The sequence below is a fragment of the Cydia splendana genome, chromosome 2, assembly GCF_910591565.1.
Source record: "Cydia splendana chromosome 2, ilCydSple1.2, whole genome shotgun sequence".
NCBI lineage: Eukaryota > Metazoa > Arthropoda > Insecta > Lepidoptera > Tortricidae > Cydia > Cydia splendana.
In genome coordinates, this window is record NC_085961.1 from 15,114,832 (window position 1) to 15,137,719 (window position 22,888).

At 37.4% G+C, this 22,888-nt stretch overlaps 1 protein-coding gene and 1 non-coding gene across 4 annotated transcripts in view; one reads left to right on the forward strand and one right to left on the reverse strand.

The window, feature by feature from the left end:
• LOC134804355 (protein MTSS 2) overlaps positions 1 to 22,888 on the forward strand; it is a 154,722-nt gene that overhangs the window by 33,961 nt on the left and 97,873 nt on the right. The gene's annotated exons all lie outside the window — the stretch shown is intronic.
• Positions 8,226 to 8,298, reverse strand: Trnaa-agc (transfer RNA alanine (anticodon AGC)). Its single transcript has one exon. It is a non-coding gene; the product is annotated as a tRNA-Ala (tRNA).

Below are 22,888 nucleotides of genomic sequence, written 5' to 3' on the forward strand. Positions count from 1 at the left end.
TTGATTTTGTTCAATTAATTTTCAGTTTCCTTTTAATATACAAAACTCTTCCGCACAGGAAATGTAATCGTTCACAAACTTAGGGCAATTTTATCGTCGTTTGCCTTCCACACATTCGAACTTTCCCGAGCGTTGATCGAATTACCAATAAAGGAAAGTAACGATCAAGCGGTAGGTATATACGACGACGACCAAATCGTATATCACTTACCAAACTTTAAGCAAATTGAACCATATTCTTAGCTACTTAAATTCCAACTTTATTTAGATTTACAATGTTGAAGTGTCATAATCATAAGAGCTTGTACTATGGATCGATCGAGGAAAGCCTGATATAAATGACAATGGAATGGAGGCATATTCTTCGCAAGCTCGTATTTTGCTCGATCAGACTTTTGGAAAGTCAACCTAATCAACAAGATACCTATTTAATTTATTGATGTATTTTCAAGATCTTGCACACCACTCGTAACATAAAATACCATTCTTTGCTGGTGACGAATGTGTAGTGGACCCCTATTGTTATGCGTGGCTAGATTTCGCCAGGATGTTGTTAGGGTGTTGTGAGATGTGAAACTTATAGTGATATATTTATAAATTAGTGTAATGGCCGTGCACCTATTTAGCCCTCCGGTCGACTTTGGCCACTTCCAAATTTGTCTCTTTCCAAACTTGTCCACTTCCTAATTCGTCCACTCCAACATCGTCCTTTTCCTAAGTTGTCACTTTATAGATTCCGAAGTTGACTACTTCCTAAATTATCACTTCCCTATTCGTAATTTCCTAACATGTCCATTTCCAGAATCGCAAACTTCCCAATTTGTTCATTCCTACAACATCCTTTTCCTTGATAGTCAGCTCCCTATAGTGTACAGTGACTGCTTGCCAACAGAAGGACTGTATGCTTATTTGTCACCGCCCTGAGGGTACGGGGACTGTTTAACTTCTTACTTAGGGGTCATCCATTAATTACGTCACACGAATTTCTAGGTTTTTTTACCCCTCCCCCCCTCCTTGTCACACTTGGTCACATTTGGCAAACCCCTCCCCCTTGGTGTGACGTCACATTTCTTCAACGAAATCGGCAAATATTTATTTAATATTATATCAAAATATTTTTGTCAAAAGAAATATTAGTAACTAGACGGGCCCGCAGCTCCGCTCGCGTAAATGAAATAAAGAGTGTGTCAACCCTGCCAGGGTTCATAACGGTGATAGGGATTTCTTATTTGTACCCGTTATTTGGATAACTTAATACGCAAAATATCTGAAAAAAATTATGTGATTTGATAAAAGGCAAAATTATACTTTTCTAATTCATAAATATGTTTCTGACAACACACTGACATCCATGCAGGACTTAGTTTCAAGTCCCAATGTAAGTTACACGATTTTTAGGAGCCGAAATGGTTAAAATACTCGTAGAACCTTATATATATGTCGCAGTCGGATCGTATAATCCGCCGTATTACATTACGGCTAGCCGTTTTCAAAAACAGGGGCGTTTTGAAATGCGGCGGTTTAACGATTAGCCGGATTGAATGCGGCTGAATGAGAATCCGCCGGAATGTATTCGACGCCATACGTTCTTCAACACGGCTAGCCGTAATGTAATACAGCGAGTCATTAGCCGCCGCTTTGACAGTTTTTAGTTCCCATTTTTAACACTCGTGGCGCTGCCTGACAAACGCTGGGGTGTCCATCAAATCTGAAGTTCGTCGGACTGTTTCTTTACAAAAAACATTTCCTTCGCAACTTAACTAGACGGAGCCCCGCTTCGCGGGGCTCCTATTTCTGAGCGGTTTGCCCTTCGGGCATCTGAAGCTACCTAACGAACCTAACCTACCTACCTATTGATTTAGTGAGACGTCCGTGAAAACATTACACTTTGGGGAAAAAAGCGTAGGTAGGTTCGGTTAGGTTCGTTAGGTAGCTTCAGATGCACGAGGGGCAAACGGCCCAGAAATAGGAGCCCCGCTTGCGGGGCTCCGTCTATTTAAGTTGTGAAGGAAATGTTTTGGAAAAGAAACACATGTAGTGCGGTGGGACCATGGTAAAAATAAATTAAATTGCAAACATTTGTCAAACTCCGGTTACGTAGGCGACCGAAAGAACTGGTCACTCTACAATCTAAAATAGTAGTACGATGCGGCTAAACGTAGGCCGCCTTATTGAAGAACGTGTCGCAATGACAAGCCGGCTAATCGTCGAACCGCCGCATTTCAAAACGCCCCTGTTTTTGAAAACGGCTAGCCGTAATGTAATACGGCGGATTATACGATCTGACTACGACATATATATCCTTATCGTCATAACCGTCTGTCTGTCTTTCTGTAAGTGACAGTCATTGCACTCGGAAAATATAAAATTTGATAGGCGAATTAGGAAGTGGACAAGTTAGGCAGTGGACAAGTTAGGAACGATTATACAGTGGACAAGTTAGGAAAGAGACTAGTTAGGAAGTGGACAAGTTAGGAAAAAGTCAAGTTTGGAAGTTGACATGTTAAGAAAGAGACAGGTTAGGAAGTGGACAAGTTTGGAAAGAGACAAATTAGGAAGTGGCCAAAGTCGACCGGAGGGCTATTTAGAGGTTTTCCATCTTGTTCTTAAGTATAAGAAGTGTTTAAATAACATTTTTAAACTACTGCAGTACTTTAGTTTTAAAGATGAGGTGTTTTGAGATGCAAACTTTCCGGAATATATGCCACTGAGATATTAATGTAACTGCTGCATCTATTTACTCGTCTGTCATTTAACATATCGTAATTCAAACCCGTAACTATAACCGTCGCGTTGACCGCATTGGTTCACCGTTACTTGTCACAATATTCAGTCTCTTGGTAATACTTGCCCAGTTTAAGAATTAATTGGATTTATTTAAAACACAACAACGCAAATTTATCAATTAGAATGAATTAGAAGTGAATGTTTTGTGCAAATATGTATATTGTTGCCATTGATTGTCATTGGTGAATTTTCACTGTCTGTATGAATATATAGAAAGAATTAATATACATAGGTCACTAGATACTTAAGTTTTGCAATAGACAAATATGAAACAAAGAGGAGGCGTATCACATTCTTTTTAACACTACCTATTATATATTACCATAGAAAATGTTTGGCGAGAAAGCATATTTTACTTTATTTGGACTTGGTGGACTTTTACGTATTACGAACATTGTATGTTGATGTTATTAGAAATCACACCTAAGAGAGTCATGAAACAGCGCAAAAATAAGTGGTTATGTCTCCAAAGTAACAGCAAATTTACCATTTAAACCAGATCAAGCAGATTACATATGTACTGTCCCTTTTTATTGCGTCTTAATCAAGAATTTTAATCAAAACTTTCCCCTAGAAACCACCCACACACAGTCAATAAACAAGAGCCGTACGCGCCGCATACATTCCAGATGTTTATAGCTCCATCTACAAACAATACGTGACTTCAGTTACCTACTATATTATTTTCGGAAGCAACGGCTGAGTAAAAAAAACAACCATTGCGAGCCTGGGAGCCTACGTTTATAAGGACAAAGTTTATAGTGATCCTGTAAGGGGCTGATTAGACATTCAAAGGCGTTTGTCGTCTTAATTCTTAAATATGTATTATTATAACTAAACCAACTAAAATAAATTTACATCAAACGTCAAAATGTTACTTAATATTATGGCGCATTGCAATGTGTCGTTTGTCGTTGTTTCTGCAACACTCATTATTCGTGAAGTAAGTCACTGTTTTATGTATTTCAAATATGGTCACTTACTCTCGGCTTGAACTTTGCGTCCTCTACAATTTATTTTCTAACACTATTGAGCTTTACTTATTAATAACTCGCCTTTCTCGTATTGAATTTGTGGTCACAGCCGATATCGTGGCAAGGTCTCCGTGACTTATTGTGATAGCGACTATTGATCGGCCTAAGACGGATTGGTTATAAATGATGTACGAGTATAAACTAGTTTAATTTTGTGTTTAGGTTCCAGTGGTATCATAGGGATTTGACTGAAAACGAGGCGCAAGTGTCTTTAACCTTCAATCCGTACTTTTAACGTAAAAATCAAGTAAAATTTCGAGATTAGTATCAAAACTATTTTCGTCGTTTTGTAATAGCTTCATTTAATTGGTCTTTGACATTTTATTTACTGCCCCCTTTCTTATATACATACAAATGACATATCTCGTTACCTGTCATCGGCATCTGCCTATTCTTTCGAAGAAAGTGATTAGAAAATGTTCCCACCGTTATCTGGGAAAACAAAGACAGCCAATTTTTCAATCTTACATCGAGGCTTAATGAGCCAAATCGAGAATCTGTTGTTTTTACTATACTACCGTATCCGAAATATAAATACCATACCGGAAAAATGCCTACGGGTTTCTATCACTAAAACTCCGCTCTTCGGCCATCCGTCGGTCCGACTGGCAGAAGTGGCAGACCATTTGATATGTAATTCAGCTTGAAAATACAAAGCAGCTAAAGCGACAAACGGAATTATTTTTTGTAGTTAATCATTAAAATACATGTTCATTACAAATTACAGCACAACAAAACAAAAAGTGACTTACATTCTAAATTTTATCCAGTTAATTTTCTCTCAAACATGACACCCTCTAAAGACATTTTATTTTAAATGAAATATATAGAGTATTACATTCGGACGACTAAATACTCAAACATGTATATCTGTATATTATCAGTGTATATGACAAGACAAGGTGTGAGGTGACGGATGCTGCATCATAGCAGTTGACAGGAAGCAAAAAGCTGAGACCAGTGGGGTCAACGTACCGCAGCTCGCAGTAGTGCGGAGTGAGCTGTTGGTTGTTGATGTTGATTGATATCGATAAACAAGTCACGTTATTGTACGTATTGTTAAGATATTTTTTTTGTTTTCTTTATTTAAAGTTTATTGCACAATTAAAATTAGTGTAAATGGCGGACTTAAGGCATTATCTACCACTCAACCATATTTGTTTTGCTTACTTTAAATATTGCAAGTCAGTGCCTGTATGAACTGTACTTATTACTTATTCGAATCCACCCTGGAATGCGAACCAGAAAATTCAGCTGCGGTTCCGTTGATGGGTAAAAATTCCCAATTGAGAATTTATCAAAGTGTAGCTATCCTAATTGATGTCTAATAGTAACGAAAAAAGTTAGTTGGTGCCTTGGTGCATCTAAATAGGCTATATAAGCTCCCATTTGGTTCCTTCCGAACACTTTTCCTTCGTAAATCTTTTTTCCGATATACAGCTGAGATTTTTATTTAAATTTTCGATTGGATATCACTGTACTTACCAACATTTTTTAGCTGCCGCTGCTCGGCCCAACGCATCCGCAAAGGATTTACGTATTATTATCGTATTTCGATATAATTTTGTCGGTAATTCAGGCTATCGATGTGAAATTCTTTCTCTTCCCATTACTAGCAACTCGCGCGTGATGCCGCATCTCGCGATCTGCACTATCCATCTAAGTATGAACACGCATCTCTGCCCGGGGTAGGCGGAAATTATAGAACTCACGTTGTCCATTAGGGTATTACTACTAACCGTTCTGTTAACTACTGTTGTCTATACCACGATGTTGACAATTAGTCACACACGCGTTCCTGACCCTTTATATGTTTAGAAGTTCGCTGTTTATTGTGTTGACAGCTTATACTTAGTGCAGATACCCCGCCGTCTGCTGAAGTGCTGAATAGCTGAGTCCCAATAAAACGAATGCTAATATAGGATGTTGCATTTTGTGCAACAAAGATTTGAATGTCGAACTTATAAATGCTTCTGCTTGCTATTACCAATGACATCTTATTCGTTTCGTTATCCGTTTTTCTTTCTCGTGGTCCAATGTCGAAGTCCTCGGCTTGTTTTACAGATGTTCCATGGTAAAATGCATACAGACTATAGGAGTGCCTATTTTCAAAATCAAAGGGAGGGAACATATATACAAAGCGAAATGCATGGGAGTGCGTCTTTTGTACGCAGGCATTGGTCTGTACAGAGCTTTGTTAAAAAAAAGGTTTTTGTTCGTTCCTTGTGTTTTTGAGTATTGAATCCACATTTTTGTTGGTTCAATGGGCACAATTGTTCGATATTTTGTTTATTCTCTTTTGGATTTATCATGTGCTAGTATTGAAATTGGTTATTTTATGATAATTTGAAATAGATGTCATTTACCGTCTTCAGTTTACGCAGTTGCTCCCATAAAGGGCAGAGCATACCGGCTGCGTACGTGCACGTGCGCGTGCGCTAAAATGTTGGAGCTGTGCACGCACACGTCACGTATGCGATGTGCCGTCTCTCATAATGATCAGTATATTACAACGCACACGTGCTCGCCTATGCACACGATCCCTTGATGTGCACTAGGCCACCCGGGTCACGGCAGTATTCGTTGAAATATAAGTGCTATTGTAGGCGCCTTCTATTCAAGTTTATAAATAATTTTCATAGCAGTGTCGTGTCAACTTACAATAACATGTATAAAAATAGAAGTTTTCGATATAAGTGCGAGAAGTATGTCATTTTGCACGAGTACCGAGGTCAAGACTCGGTACTCGTGCAAAATGACACTTCCGCACGTGTGTCGAACAGCGTTTTTTAATACAATTGCGAAAAAACTACAATGAAATAAAAACACAGTAGTTAAAAGAGACAGTTTTATTTATTTTTTAGTCCAATTACGAAAATAATACCATTGTATTATTATTTGTTGCCAAGTACTGATGATCCGGAGCTTCGTTGATGAATTTTTCAATTATCATCTGCCGTCAGTACTTTAGATTTTTTTGCTTGATATCCTTGCGACTTCTTCAAAAATGCAGTCAATTGTGCGTAACTACCTATATTTACATCGTTACTTGACTTTATCATTGTTTTTAACATTGAGTATTTTGACCACATAGTTGGTGCCTGATATTTTTCAGATAATTCATGAAAGTACGCCAACAATACGTTTTCCGAGAATGATACGGTTTGCTTTTCTCGTTTCCAGTTGACGAAATGTTCATAGGCAGCAACGTGCTTTCGATTTTTCCGGTAATATACTGTCACTTGCAACGGATGCCTTTGCTTTGATATCTGGTGGCGTTAAATTAACACCAAAATCGTCTGAATCACTCATTTTTATTTAATAACTTATGTGGATTCTGTTGTCAGCATTATGCCAATTGAAGAGAAATTGTATTATTATTTCAGAACATATAATTATGTAAAAAAACATGAATCTTTTTTTATTTCTTTATATTGATATATCTCTAATTAATTACATTTATATTCTTAAGTGCAGTGTACGAAAGACAGCTTCATTCAATCGCGCGTTGTTCAAGTAATACTATTGGGTCTCGAATAATACTCCTTTATGCCCAATCGCGCGTTGTTCAGGTGGGTCATTTATAAGCGGGTCTCGCATAGTACTCATTTATTTAAAAAGTATCAATCAGATTACTTTTTAGCACTAGTGTAAAAAACCAAACTTTACGCACGACAACTAAACTTTTTGAGCAATTGTATTAAAAATAACTTTTAAATATTTTGATTTGTGTTGGTTATTTAGTGTTTATTAACATATACAGCATGGTTGTTTATTAACAGGTAATTGCACAAAAAAGTGCAAATATAGGAGCTAACTAACTTAAAATTACCTGTGAGAAAATGTAAGGTCAAACGAAAATACATGTATATAGCGCAGGAACATAATATGTTGCGTTTAGAAGATATCTTCAAAAGACGCATTTACCACAAGAGACGCAAATGATTATCAAATCATTTGACAAAATAAGTTGTAAAACACCTAGTTAATACTCGTATGTCGCAGACCTGATACAAAAGTGGTAATTGCACATTCATTTAGATTCGTCAAGCTTGCAAGCAATATTGTGCGATGAATGCTCAATTGCAATAATGGATTGCAATTTAATGCTGACGTATAGATACATAAGTATGACGCACGCAGTTATTGCCCTTAATATTTGGCAGCACTATTGTTCTGTACGAGTATGTATTTCAATAAATTAAATCAGGCAATTGATCATGTTAACGCTTCTGGCCGCAACTATATAAAGTAAAGTGTGGTTAAAATATTAATCAATTTCTTGTTGTTTCGTAGATTAAATTGTAAGTAGTAGATTTGGCACTGAAACGGAACGAACAAAAAATAACGGACTTACCAAAACTGTTCGAAGTATTAGAATAAATTTAAAAGTGGAAAAATTACTGTCTTGGGTGAGACTTGAACTCACGGCCTCTGGATCGCTACTCCAGCGCCCTGCCATCTGAGCCACCAAGACCTCATCCATAGCCAGCAAATCTTTATACCATATTACAGGTCAAGGGGACCCCAGCGACATCTACCTTAAGAGTGTTACACTTCTTAAACGGCTACTCCGGTTCCAAGTTACACGTTTTCCCGGTTAAGTATTGTGTTACAAAAGTTAGGACTAGAGATGGGCCGTTCTCGAGAACATTCGCGAACGGGAGAATATAGCGAGAACATTCTCGGGAACCTTCTCCGCAACGAGAATATCCGAGAAAGTACATACATTCTGCACATATTTTGATATTTGTTTATTTGTATTTCTTCTTATATAGCTTTAAAATACATTGACACGCATTTAAAAGGGAACAACATATTCTAAGGGTAAAATTCTCTACTATCTTGGGAAATTTCCAAGCATGTTCTTGAGAACGTTCTCACGAGAAGATTCTCGAGAACTTGCTCGCATATTCTTTCATCCGTTTTATTTAGAATGCACATTGACTAAGTACATTTTGTGACTTTTCTTGCATAAATGATTGTCGCCTGTATATAGTATTATTGGTTCCGGTAAAGTAACTTTGTCTTGAAGTAATAGTCTGAGCGTTACCATATCAAATTCCGCTTGTCCACGAGAATATTCCCGGGAACATTCTCCCCTACTTTTTATAACTATACTATACGATAACAAGGTGGGGGAAGGTGTTTTATACTAATAAAATAACTTTCAATATACATATTTTTTAATAATTTAATCATCAAAAAGTACAGAAGGTATACAAAACAATCAAAGTTAGTATTCAAAAAATCAACAATAAAATAAAAAGTGAAAAAACACAGGAAAATACAATTATATAACACAAAAATCAACTACAGGCACAAAAATCTGGAATAATGTAAGCAGACGTAATGTCATATATATTTAACAAAATCAACAGTTCAAATAAATAGTACTACAATAATTTTAGCACGAAGTATAGTTTCAGCATGGTCATTCATTATTTTATTTGAATCAGCAATAACTAGAAATATAAACCTATCTATGTAATTTAAAATAGAAACAGAAATAAAAATCAGTCTATTCGAAGGAACCTGTTTCTTCAGCCAGGTCTGTCACGGATCTAAAATCAAAATTTTCTAATTCGAACGATAAGTCCCAAGAAGCTTCGTCGTCGACATTTTGACTGAAATCCTCCGCGATATCGCTACCTGAATGAGTTCTGACTGGCTCTCCAGGATTTATCTTCTGTGGTTTATTCATCAGTTTCCAGTTGTGGGATATGTAGCATATTTTAGCTGCTCTTTCAGTTTTGAGCTTGTTTCTTTTCTTTGTGTGAATGTTTCCGTGTGTAGAAAAGGACCTTTCTACCGACGCTGAAGTTGAAGGTACTGATAGGATTTTCTGGGCCGTTTTTGCCAAAACGGATTTGGGAAAAAAGGTTTGCCACCAAGAGATCGGTTCAACATTCACTGCCGTTTGCCAAATAAATGACCTTTCAAAAAGACCTGTTCGGCACTTGTAGTTCGATAATTCTCGAATAAGAATTGCGTCATTCTGGGCAATATTCATTATCATTGAACATCCATCTAGGTTTTCGTCGTCATTAAGAGTGGCACCCTGATTTTTCGGATCGAGGATAACTGCAGCAAGGTGAACAGGTTTCACGCAGTTTTCTTTTCTGGCTTTAAACTTCATTTTCAGATCTGTTAAAGATCTTTCTTCAAAAACATTTTGAGAGTTGTCGCTTTCCAGTTCATTTTCAATTTCTGTAAGAGCTCGATGCACCAGGTGAATTGAGCAGCTGTCTCCCTCTAATATCATGATCCATTTGACAATCGGTTTCAAAAAGGTTATCTGGTTTTTGACATTTTGCCACGTGGTTTCGTTTAATATATGTAATTTATGTTTTTGCAGGTCTCGGTTATCTTCATTAACTACCATTGCTTGCAATATACTTTTCGACTTCATGAAGTTTTCTAAGCAATGCAAATAACTTCCCCATCTTGTCTTGACGGGGAACAACAGTGTGACGTTCAATGATTTTTCGGCTGCTATCTTTTTAAATTCTGCACTGTAGATGTTTGAATGCAAAATGGATTTTACAACTCCTATGACTGCTTTGAAACTTTCTTGTATGGAGTAAATTTTTAGCACATCTCCTATTAATAAATTTAAAGTGTGTGTAAGGCATCCAACCCACGTAGTATTTTCATACTGTTCAGTCAATAACTTTCCGCATTTCTTCATGTTAGCAGCATTGTCCGTTATGATGCTAAGAAACTTTTGAGAACCGATTTCCTCCATAGTTTGACCTATCTTTTCACTCAAATATTCTGCCGTATGTCGGTTATTCTGGGTATCAATCGACGAATGAAAATATGGTTTCGGTGTGTAAATTATGACATTAAGGACGGAGTCTTTCCTCACATTTGTCCAGCCATCGGCAGCTATATGTAACACATTGGCCGCTTCAATTTTTGCTGTGACTTCTTGTTTTACATCTTCGTATTCCTCCTCTAGAAGAACAGTCGAAAGCATTTTACGAGAAGGCGGATTAAAATCTGGCCTTAACAGTTGAAGGGCGTGCTTCCACAAAGGATGTTCAAATAAAGACAGCGGTTGACCAGTCACGTAAACTGCTCTAGCTAGAGCTTTGTGGGCTTCTTTCTGAAACAATATATATAATCGATAAGTAAATATAATATTTATTTCAGGATGTGTTCTCTCATGTATTTGAATACACAAAGGAAATTATTCATTTCACATTAAAAAAAGGAATAAAATCAACTAGAAACTTTCATCAACCAAAATACAATCATACCCAAAATTTATATGAGGAGTAGATACGAAGAGTCGAAGACTAATCAAATTTGAATTATTTTTATTGATAAGATGAGAGAGAGAGAGAGAGAGATAACTACATAACGCAACACAACAAGTGGTATTATTGATAAGAGACTTAAATTTTTTTGGTTTCATATTATTCGAAACTACCTACAACTACAACTTTTAAAAGAGCTAGTTTAAAACAAGAAAGCTTAAAAATAACTTACCTCATTGAATGTGTTGTTCATTTCAATGTTAACATTGTTAACACAGTTCTCTTCTATACATTTTTCGGGACCTCCTGAGAATCCTGGGTGGTTGTTTTGGTACGTTTCTTTATCTTCCTTTTTTTCAAAATCTCGTTTAACATCGACTGGACATTTGCTACAGTTAAAAACAATATGCCGCACGAATCTCGTCGCATTTTTGCAAGTATACATTGCATCGCAAAACAAACACACATATTTAACACGGCCATCGTCCGTTATAGTTCTGAAATATTCAAAAACTTTACTTTTCTTCATTTTGAATATGTACCTAACTGCTAACAACACTGTCGCGAAACTTCAACTACTCGGTGTATTAGCTTTGACGACACTGAGTAAACAATTAGTAAACTAATTTTTATGAGATAAATAGAGTGGGGAAATTGCTGGAGTGGGTGGTTATCCTTATCTATTCCGCAAAATCACACGTGTGGTCAAAGGGTTACATTGTTATAAAAATTTCTAAAACACCCCGATGGTGCAGGTAGCTTTGCACGTGCAAGATAAGATAAGAATGTTAATTACTGTCTTAAGTGTTGTTGAAAACATGGTAAATATCTTGAACGAGTTGCACGTTGCATCAATACAATCAAAAATACCTAGACTGTAACTTTAAATAGGTATTTGTTTAAGAAAAAGTGTTCTCCATGCACTTAAATAATAATGGTACCTGTTTATTTCATGAGAAAGTAGGCTATGAGTATTTTTTTTTAAATGTTAACAAAAAAATTGAACTTTCGCACTTTCTCGTCTAGGAGAACATTCCCGAGAAAGTGCGGAAATTCTCAAGAGAAGGAATTTCCGAGAGCGAGAACATTCTCCGCGGCACATCTCTAGTTAGGACACTGTGAGTGGAAGTGCACAAGTGTGAGGCTGTGAGGCCATAATAGTTGGCACCGAGGCAAAACTGGGTGAACGTACTGCTGAGACCCTTGACTCGCGCTTGACATTTGTTTCCACACCAGCTTTTAACTTGCATGCCTAAAAGCTTTCTTTCATATATACGTTTGTTATGAACTGCATTACCGCTGAGGTTCATCATTAACTGTTGTGCAAACTTAGTAAGTTGATATGATATATGCCGGTATAGAATTTTTAATATTATATCCTCCTTAAAGCCAGTTATTGCTAAAACTCTGATTACTGTAAACATGTGTATACGATTATTATTATCTATTGATTGATTAATTTTAATTATATATTCGTAATAATTCACTTTACTACGTAAAGTGTATACTTAAATAAAACAGAAAATAAAACATGAAAGTTCTCATGGTAATAAGTGTGACCTTCTATCAATAAAGGGTAATGCAGCGTGTTGATGTGTTCGTAACAGTATCTGCTGGAGGCCAATTTGTGTCCAATGTTACGCGGTCACCCCAATTTAACCAGCACGCATCAGTGTCCGGCAGTATGTCACCTCTTAACAGATATTTGCCTGAAATATAATTATATGACTGTGTATTTATCAGGGAATGATTAGTAGTTAAAATTATTGATGAGTAGGTACAATGTTAGAAATGTTATGGTTATGGTAGTTGTTGTAGCGGCTGTTTTACCAATTCGTGTCAGGTCTCCGATCCCATTCTCGACCCAAATGCCTACTTCACGGATAGCGGTCTTTTATTCCTAATATGTATTTTATTGCTTAGTTTTGTAAGGGGGTAATTTGTCACTAAGTTGTTATATAACAAGAAATTGCATAAGCCGTTCATTGTGGCAGCATGCAGAAAGCGGAGTACCGGCGCCGGCGCGGCTAGCGTAGCGGTACCCTGACCCTTAGTGTTTGGCACAAGACATGAACTGGGAGAGTTTTTTCGCATTATATTTTTGGGTTAAGTACTTATTTCCATGAAGAATATTGCAATAGTAACTATTAGGAATCAATTTTCCCATCTGGACTTTTTACCAATTCCTGGGATTAGTTGCCAAGCGAACCCCAGGCTCCCATGAGCCGTGGCAAAACGCCGGGAACAACGCGAGGAAGATGATGACTTTTTCCTTTAGTACCGTTTGGTAACCAAAATTTCGTAACCAGCTACAGAATGGGAATCAAGATTCCCAGTTTGTAGCCGGTTACATATTGGGCCAGCGTGTTACCGTTTGGTAACTAAATTTGGTAACTAGCTATAAAACAGGAATCTAAAATTCCCTGTATGTAGCCAGTTACGAATTGGGCCAGAGTGGTACCGTTTGGTAAATAAGTTTTGTAACTGGCTACAAAATGGGAATCCAAAATTACCTGTTTGTAGCCGGTTACGTATTGGGACAGAGTCACTCACTGATCGGAGTTTATTGTACCAATTCGAGGCTAGAACGGTGTACATACGAAAGCACTTCAGACTTATTGTCATTGTCATTGCATACGTTCATTTTAAGTTTTAATGATAATTTCTCGCTGACTGTACATTTTATCAAAAATCTGTGAATGCCAATTGTCACCACTTAGAAAGTTAGATGGTCACTTCAAAAGTCCCATTTTGTAACCAGTTACAACGCGGGATATTTTTTCCCGTTTGGAAGCTGGTTACCAACCGTGGTTACGAATCGGTAATTCAAAAGTCCCATTTTGTAACCAGTTACAACCTGGGATTTATTTTTCCCGTTTCGAAGCCGGTTACCAAACGTGGTTACAAATCGGTAATGGAAAAGTCCCAATTTGAAGCCAGTTACGAATTGGTATTTCTTTCCCGTTTCGAAGCTGGTTACCAATTTTTAGTTACCAAACGGTACTAAAGGGACTTTTTACCAGTGGTAAGTTGGTGGTAAAAGGTAGAGAGCCCATATTTTAAACAATATTGCCAAGAGGCCGGATTGGAACGCGTCGCGGGGTTTGGAAAGCCCTGGCATAGACGTTCGTCGTAAGATTTTTATTAAGGAAATATACCCATGAAAAAAAAAATTATACGTTCCCTCACGACGACACTTACGCGTGTTTGGCAGTAGAAGGGACTCATTTCTTTTATATTTTCCTTTATGATTTTGACATTTAACCGCCCGGTTTTTTGGTATGCTCATATTCATATTGCTCATCTTTATCACCAGATCATTCCAATTCTAATTCCATTTGATAATTAGGTAAGTTTGAGTCCGAATCTTGGTAACTGTTTAACTGTGTATAATATACATACATCGGATTCTAGGGGGCAAATTGTATGACGGATAGGGATCCCGTCATACAATTTGCCCCCTAGAATCCGATGTTTGAATTAATATAGTAGGTACGTAGGTAATACGCTGCCGCTGTAATAGTTTGGCTCCACCGCAGCTCGCAGGCACAAGTAACATAATGCTTCGAGGCGGGTAATGAGTGCTGTTGATTTTATTTCGCTTGCGAGGCGAAACTGCTTTATTGTTCAGATATTTGCAGATATAACGGTTGGATTGGAACCGGTTTTCAATACAACTGATTGGCTAAGTGGTCTATTTAGATACCCATAGAAGGATTATCGGTCAAATCAATTTAGTAACTGGATTTAGATGTTACGGGTGTAACTGGCGCCATATACTCGTAGGACGTAACAGACATGTATTGTATTTGTTGAATGGAATTATCAATTTAGTGGTTAGGTAATGGAATGATACAATCATTATATCAATTCCTAAGAATTCTATAAAACTGTACTTCCATTAACTATACCTGCAATTAAAAAAGCCGTAGACAAGAAGCAATGATACAGGCTTAACATATATGTTGAGCTCATCTACACATTGTAGGTACCTAGTTATATACATAACATTTAATTGATAGTTATTGTATATTAGACTATACAGGTCTGACAGGCAATTCCGATTGTTCGCCTCGTAAGGAGCGGGTAATCTATGCATTTCGCCATACCCCTCGCGGATGCACGTGCTCTCTTCAATAATCAGTTTCCTTCGTTGCAGCACCATGCGCAGGCGACCGAAACTTCCTCAGTTATTGCTTCCATTTATTTAAAGCTAATTAATGGGTATTTAAGTAGAAGCATTGCGAAATGCGATTATTTGGAATGACAAAAAGTCTACTATTTGCCGTTGCATGATGTGTACAATTTATTTAATATCTACAATTCATAATAATCATTACATACATCTGCCATTGTCATTACTGTGTACAACAAAATCGGTAAATACCACGATATTTGACAAAATTCTACTATTATACTATATTTTCATTGCGTCTAAAATCAGTTTTTATCACATTTAGTTCTGCAAAGAAAACGTGTACTTGGGTATGGACATTTGGACAAATATATAGACTAATGTTATAATTATTGATTCTATGCAATTGAAACAACGCTCAAGTTATGTTTATTCAGTTGTGCCCACTGCTACAAGTGTGTTTTATTACTTTTATTGGTATGTACCTAAACTGTATACAATTTGTTCCTGTTTAATGTCAGAAAAATATCTTCCTTATTTAGTCAGAAGATGCAACGTTGTTTCAATTCAAGCTTGCGTGGTATTATTGTTCGGCATACGATATAATTATTAGTGTCCGACCGAAGGTTCGGTTTCGGTTTCGGCCAGTTTCGGCCAAAAAATCATGTTTCGGCTGTAGTTTCGGTTTCGGCCAAAAAACGGCCGAACCTTTCGGCCAGGCCGAAACTTACGAAATGGTAGTTCGTACTATGAAACTAAACTATGTGACAAAGACCAAAAGTTGGGGAGTAAGTAGGACAACAATATTAATATGTACCTACATATACTGATTCATGTATAGGTACATAAATTAATTGGTTTATTATAAAACACAATTCCACTAATGAGGGCGCCACTATATAGACGGTCGATGCAGTCTTAAGAGGCTGTTAATACCCATAACGCGCACACTGTCTAATTGTATCGGAGTAAATGAGATAGCACTGTCGTATGTTACTGGGCCTGGGCAAAGGAATAATAAGAAAACTCATCATCTTCCTCGCGTAATCCCGGAATTTTTGCCACGGCTCATGGGAGCCTGGGGTCCAATTGACAACTAATCCCAAGAATTGGCGTAGGCACTAGTTTTTACGAAAGCGACTGCCATCAGACTGACCTTCGAACCCAGAGAGTAAACTAGGCCTTATCGGGACTAGTCCGGCTTCCTCACGATGTTTTTCCTTCACCGAAAAGCAAATAGTAAATATCAAATGATATTTCGTATATAAGTTCCGAAAAACTCATTGGTACGAGCCGGAGTTTGTACCTGCGACCTTCGGATTGAAAGTCGCACGGTCTTACCGCTAGGCCACCGGCGCTCAAGGAAATATCTCGCTTTTTAATACAATGGACATTGGTTGGAGTCTGTGCTCAACTACTTATCCTGCAGCCTGAAGCACGGCTTTGACTTCGCATGAAAGTTCGCTTCACTGGGGCACTTTGGACGTTTAGGCCCAGGTGAAGATCGGTACCCGGCCTTGCGATATTGTCAACAAAAAATTCGCGCTCGCTGCGCTCGCGTTTTTGGTTGACCCTGTATCTACATGTTGGCTTGACTGGTGAATGAATAGAGTTAGACCAAGAGAGTTCTACGATTATTTTGATAGCATACGCATTGCAACTAGTGCAAATGTTATTTATACGTCATAATTCCACAGAAGTTTTGACGTTTAAAATAACACTTGCACTGCGTGTGTTATCAAAATCGTTGCAGAATTATCTTGGTCCAACTCTAGTAATTTTCTTAAAAAACTGCTTAAGTAACATCAATTTCAAGGACATTGTGTGTTGACAGCCCCATAATATGTGTGTAAAAGCGGTTTTATGAAATTTTTTCAACGATTTTAACAAGTCTACAAAAGGTTCGGTTTCGGTTTCGGCCGAAACTAGAGCCAAAGCCGAACATTCGGTTTCGGTTTCGGCAAAAAAACATGTTTCGGTCGGACACTAATAATTATCAATGGTAATTTTTCTCATTGCCTATACTTCTTGTTATATCGTTTCAGGTATTATTCCATGGGTGTTTGAACGTTCGTTCGTTTCGTCAGCTTCGTAAGTGAAGGATGCAAATTCATTGTATTTAGTTGCTACTGCATTGTAGGTATAGCATCTTTACACGTTATGGGAATGGTATTATACATACAAATTCATATTTATTAAGATTTTAAAACTCGTACTCATAGTAGGTGTAACAGAAGTCCCACCTAAAACAACTGTATCAACAGTACGGGTAGCATGGGTGACATTGTCAAAGGTTACATAACAACGCCGCGCTGCGTGGACGGCATACCTTAGCAGTGCAGTTTACACTACACGTAATCGTTACGGTGTAGTTACTGTAAAGTCATATAATGGGAATCTTTTAATGAAGCAGTGTTTCAGATTTGACGAAACACCGAGCGATCAAATGTAGGCAAATTTGAGCAGTATAACGCGACTACCTATCGATATGGTCGGGTGTATAGAGGTACTTAAAAAGTTTGACGGAGGTGCACTTTCACACGAAATTTAAAAAGCACCTTTAAAATTAATCTGGTAAAAGTGGTAAACAAGATATATACAGTGGTATTACTAAAATAAATTAATGACTACACTGAGAGAAAAAACTAACAAAAACACACTTAGAATTACAAAAATAAAACTTAATCCGGGGACAAGGAGAGTCAACTAATAGGAACAAATTGACTTTTGCAATTTCCATTTAGTAGGAAATACAACTTCTATATTTGTAATTTGAAGTATGCTAGAGTAATTTCAGAAATTTGGTTTTGTTATTCCGAGAGGTGCTTTAGCAATATCGGAGGTGATGACGTCATGGGTGAAAACTAACCGTTTTGTAATTCTAAGCGTGCTTTAGCAATATCGGAGACGATGACGTCATAGGTTTTACTAAACTGTACTGCGATTCCAAGCTAGCTGTTGTTATTCTAGAGATAATGACGTCACAGGCAAAAACTAAACTGTTTGCAATTCCTCCGCCCCTAGCAAACGGGCGCCGCGAGAGCATGTCGCGCGCGTGGTAGCTACCCGTCTCTATTTCTGTCTGTATGAATAAAAAAGCATTTGGTAGTATATCTCTGTACTAAAGAGGCACTATAAAAGCCTGTCGAGATATTCTACCCATTCCTTTCTTATTCATACAGTCAGAAAGAGACTAGTAGTTATTACGCGCGCAACATGCTCTCGGGGCGCACCTGTGCTAGGGAGGTTGGAATTGCAAACAGTTTAGATTTACCTTTGATGTCATTATCACTAGAATAACAACAGCTAGCTCGAAGTTGCAGAACAATATATTCCTGTAGACCCCAACTACACAGTAGGTCGCGGGTTAATATGTCCATGGCCCACAATATATCCTAAATTTATTATTTAACTGAAGTATGTTTTAAACAAAGAAGACACGAGACACGCCCGCCCGACATCCGACACAATACTAACTCTAACCAAATGAACGTAGCAAGTAGCTGTGTTGGTATTACAAAACTCGTTTAGTGATTGGTACAACAATGAACATAAACACAACAAGTCTATCTACTAAATACCAGTAAACTTTGTAATGTCGCTATAGTAACAACTGAATTGTTATTTTAAATGGGGTAATGTTATTCCCGCGAACTCGTTTTTTAGATATTACAAAACTATGTAAGTGAGACATTTACTAAAATCATAACTTGAAATCACAGATGCTTTTTTCCAAAAATCACAAACTTTACTAGTAAAAATCGGAGAATTTTAGTAGTAATAAAAATGGATTGTAACAAATACTGAACTTTGTTTAATGCTCCATTTACTAAAGTCTGTTTGCTGAAATTAGATTTAGTATTACTGAGCTGTTTGTAGAAATAAATAAATTTTACAGAAATAGCGAAACTTCCATGATTACTACTAAAAGTTCATTTTTTCCCCCAGTACAGAACTGTTTATTAATTCCTGGTGGTGATTTTTCTCTCAGTGTAGCTTAAATCTAATAAAATAGGCCCTTGAGGCATTGTACCAAGGATGCTAGCGGCCATGGTCTAATAAAACATGGTCTTCCATTCCCAGAGTGACACGGGCATACGTCACAATAACATTGCCACTTTATTTCAACATAACATGTTACATGGGTACATTATACCTATGGTTAATAAGTTAAAATATTTCTTTATAATTTTATAATTTTCATTTATATGTATTTTAGCTTAAATTTTACAATAACACGTCATTTTTAATTACTCGTTAGCCATATCTATTCCGATTCACGAAAGAAATTTCAGACTTTCGGGTAATTCTGTTTATACTACGGGCAACACAGGATAGCGCTGTGCACATTTGACAATTCGGATCTAGATAACTTCATGCCCTGACCGTCATCCTTGTCGAACGCGTGTTAATTGTTATTTCCTTCTCGCTCAGTGTCAGCAGTCGCAGTGTTTTCCAAACTTTTCACGCCGTAAGCTTGGTAATTAATGTGTAACTGTGAATTAGTTTTTCAAACGTTTGTCTTGTATAGATAAATAAAGTTTAATTTAATACATTAGATTTGTTTTATTTTACTATGTTTCTACATGAATAACTTAAAATTAATGCCGTTAAAATAATTTTCACCGTTGGTTAAAATTCTCCCACATTTCAAAGTTTGAGAACCTGTAAACAGCATGATGACGTAGGCGCGTGTCAGTTAGGTCATACGCGAATCTCGGAATGGAGTACCAGGCGGAGTATATTATTATACCATGCTAGCGGCATTTCCTCGCTGTATCGCAATGCTGATGGTAAATGCATATTGACGAAGATAGACTTTCTAAGTTTAATATACTTAGGTATAATACCTACACTTGAAATAAATTGGGTGGTATATAGTTGTAGCCTAACGGGTTTTAGTTACATCGAAATCGGCTTTGGCATTTAGTTACATCAGTCGCAGTCGTGTCGTGAGTCAAAAGGGATCCCAAGTAAAGGTAGCCGCTAGGACATGTGTTTGCATATTCATAGGTTTTTGTTTTCTTGCGCACGAAATAATCAGCTTTGCCCTAACAATGACTACTAAAAAACTTCTGGGATATCTGGATAAATATCCGACGAATGGTAAAAGGTTCCTAAGTGAATATATTATACTTTGTACAAGCTTTTATTTAGTTTCACCTGACCGTTGTCTGTCTGTCTGTCTGTCTGTCTGTCTGTCTGTCTGTCTGTCTGTCTGTGTGTAATCAAATCTTGCAAGTTAAATTCGATCCACTTCCTGGTTTCCGATTGAGCTGAAATTTTGCATACATACGTAAGTCGGGTGACAATGCAATATTATGGTGTCATCGAGCTGATCTGATGATGGAGACCGGAGGTGGCCATAGGAACTCTGTGATAAAACAACGAAACTTAATTGTGTTTGGGGTTTTTAGAATTGTCTCGATGAGTATTAGTTGCATGTGGAAAAAAAGTACAGTCGGCGATAAAAGCTTGTACCAAAAATGAAATTTTTGTCAAAAACTTATTCTTCGGAACTTTGTTCATGATAACGATAATATGATTACCTACATAATGATATGACAATTTGCTTCTTTTATTTGCACAATTGATGGATATAAGAAATACCACGTACGTGGTCCATTAGCTTGTTTTAAATTAAAGTTCCAAAAAACGACCTGTTTAAGTTTTTAAATTTCCGAAATTTTGATTCCAAAAAAATCGTCGAACTACATTTCGTCGGATTTCAAACATTCGTGTCAGGCGCCTAAATTTGTCAGGTGTACTCAAAAAAGAATTGCACGTATTTACAGATTCCCTTTGCAAATAAAATACGGCAAATAGGTTTCACTTTGCTGGCTCTGTACAGCTCGTGAAAACAGAATGTTTTATAAATATACTTACAACTCGTTTCTAATGTACCCAAAAACATGGGTAAAAGTATATAAAAATAAATCTTCGTGGATCTACTCGTAGTAGATTACCATCACTCCGTTGAACGTAACTGTTCTTTTAGGTAGTTAGTAATCAGCAGGCCCTTTGGTTTGGCTAGGCGCCAGCCCTTTTGGACACAAGGTCCACCGGAAGGACAGAATTGGCCGACCTAAATGTGTTGAACTGTTAATAATTAAAACTATTTATATTATGGCTGTCATGTCTGATTAACTATTCGTACGAATAAGGGTATATACGGATTGCATTATATATTGTTGCACAACTACTTCAAAATTATAACTGCCATAAGGAACTTTTAATTTACTAGGTATAAAGTAAATAATTAAATCAATATAAAAAAACAACGGGTTGCACTCCGGGAGTGCCGGCAGAAGTGAAAACTCAATGACATTGTGATTGTAACAGTTTTTCGATCAGGTCACGTGTCCGTCTTACGAAGCGTCTTACGTCAAAATAATAATAACAGCGCCATCTAGTGCAAAATGTCTGCAGCACTATGTATAATTGAGGTTAACGCCATCTAGCGTTATTTCGTCGCATTACTTGAAACCCCTAAGCACATCACTGTTAGTACTCGACTTATATTAGTACCAGTTAGAGGGAAACTCACTAGATGGCATTTAAATCAATAAAGAAAAACTCAATGACATTGCAACAGTTTTTCGATCAGGTCACGTGTCCATCTTACGTCTTACGGTCACGTGACACCTGTTACGAGTTTAACATTTTTTCCCCATCACAAAATCTCAATAAACTGTCTGACGATATCGGCGTAGACTTAATACAAACGTCAAACACGTTAGTTCCTCTGTGAACCTCCCGAAATGTGATCAATTTAGTCGAAAATATTTTCTTATTCAACGTTTGAAAGCCGTCTTTACATACATCGCGGCCGTTTGCTTTGACCTATATATTTTACAATCCAATTATTATTACCTTCCCTGTACCCGCGCATCTATAAAAGCGGGTTGACTGTGGCGATATTCTTTATGACTGTCACGCATAGGATGTGTTTGTGTCACAGGAGAGGGAAACTAAATATCGTTTGACACAACACGTCGGTAAACTCGGTAAAAAGAAATTGCTCAAACACAAAACGCGAACGAACGTGAGAAGGATACTTTTGTCTATAGAATATTATGGCTGCGTCAATAAAAGGAAACCGCATTTAACAAGACAAACATTTTGCTTTCACTACTAAACGCCAAATAAGGCTGCAATTGTGTTATTTTGCACAATACACCTATAAATGTATAAATCGTTCGTATAGAAATCATCATGGCCCGTTGCGTCGCCGCGTCACGTCTGTATGTTCACGAATCACGATAAACTCAAAAAAACCGGCCAAGTGCGAGTCGGACTCGCGCACGGAGGGTTCCGCACCATCAACAAAAAATAGAGTAAAATAAAAACGGTCACCCATCCAAGTACTGACCCCGCCCGACGTTGCTTAACTTTGGTCAAAAATCACGTTTGTTGTATGGGAGCCCCACTTTAAAAAAATATTTTTTCTGTTTTTAGTATTTTTTGTTATAGCGGCAACAGAAATACATCATCTGTGAAAATTTCAACTGTCTAGCTATCACGGTTCGTGAGATACAGCCTGGTGACAGACGGACGGACGGACGGACGGACGGACAGCGGAGCCTTAGTAATAGGGTCCCGTTTTACCCTTTGGGTACGGAACCCTAAAAAAAACGGATTTTCATGCGGTTTTCACATATCCCTAT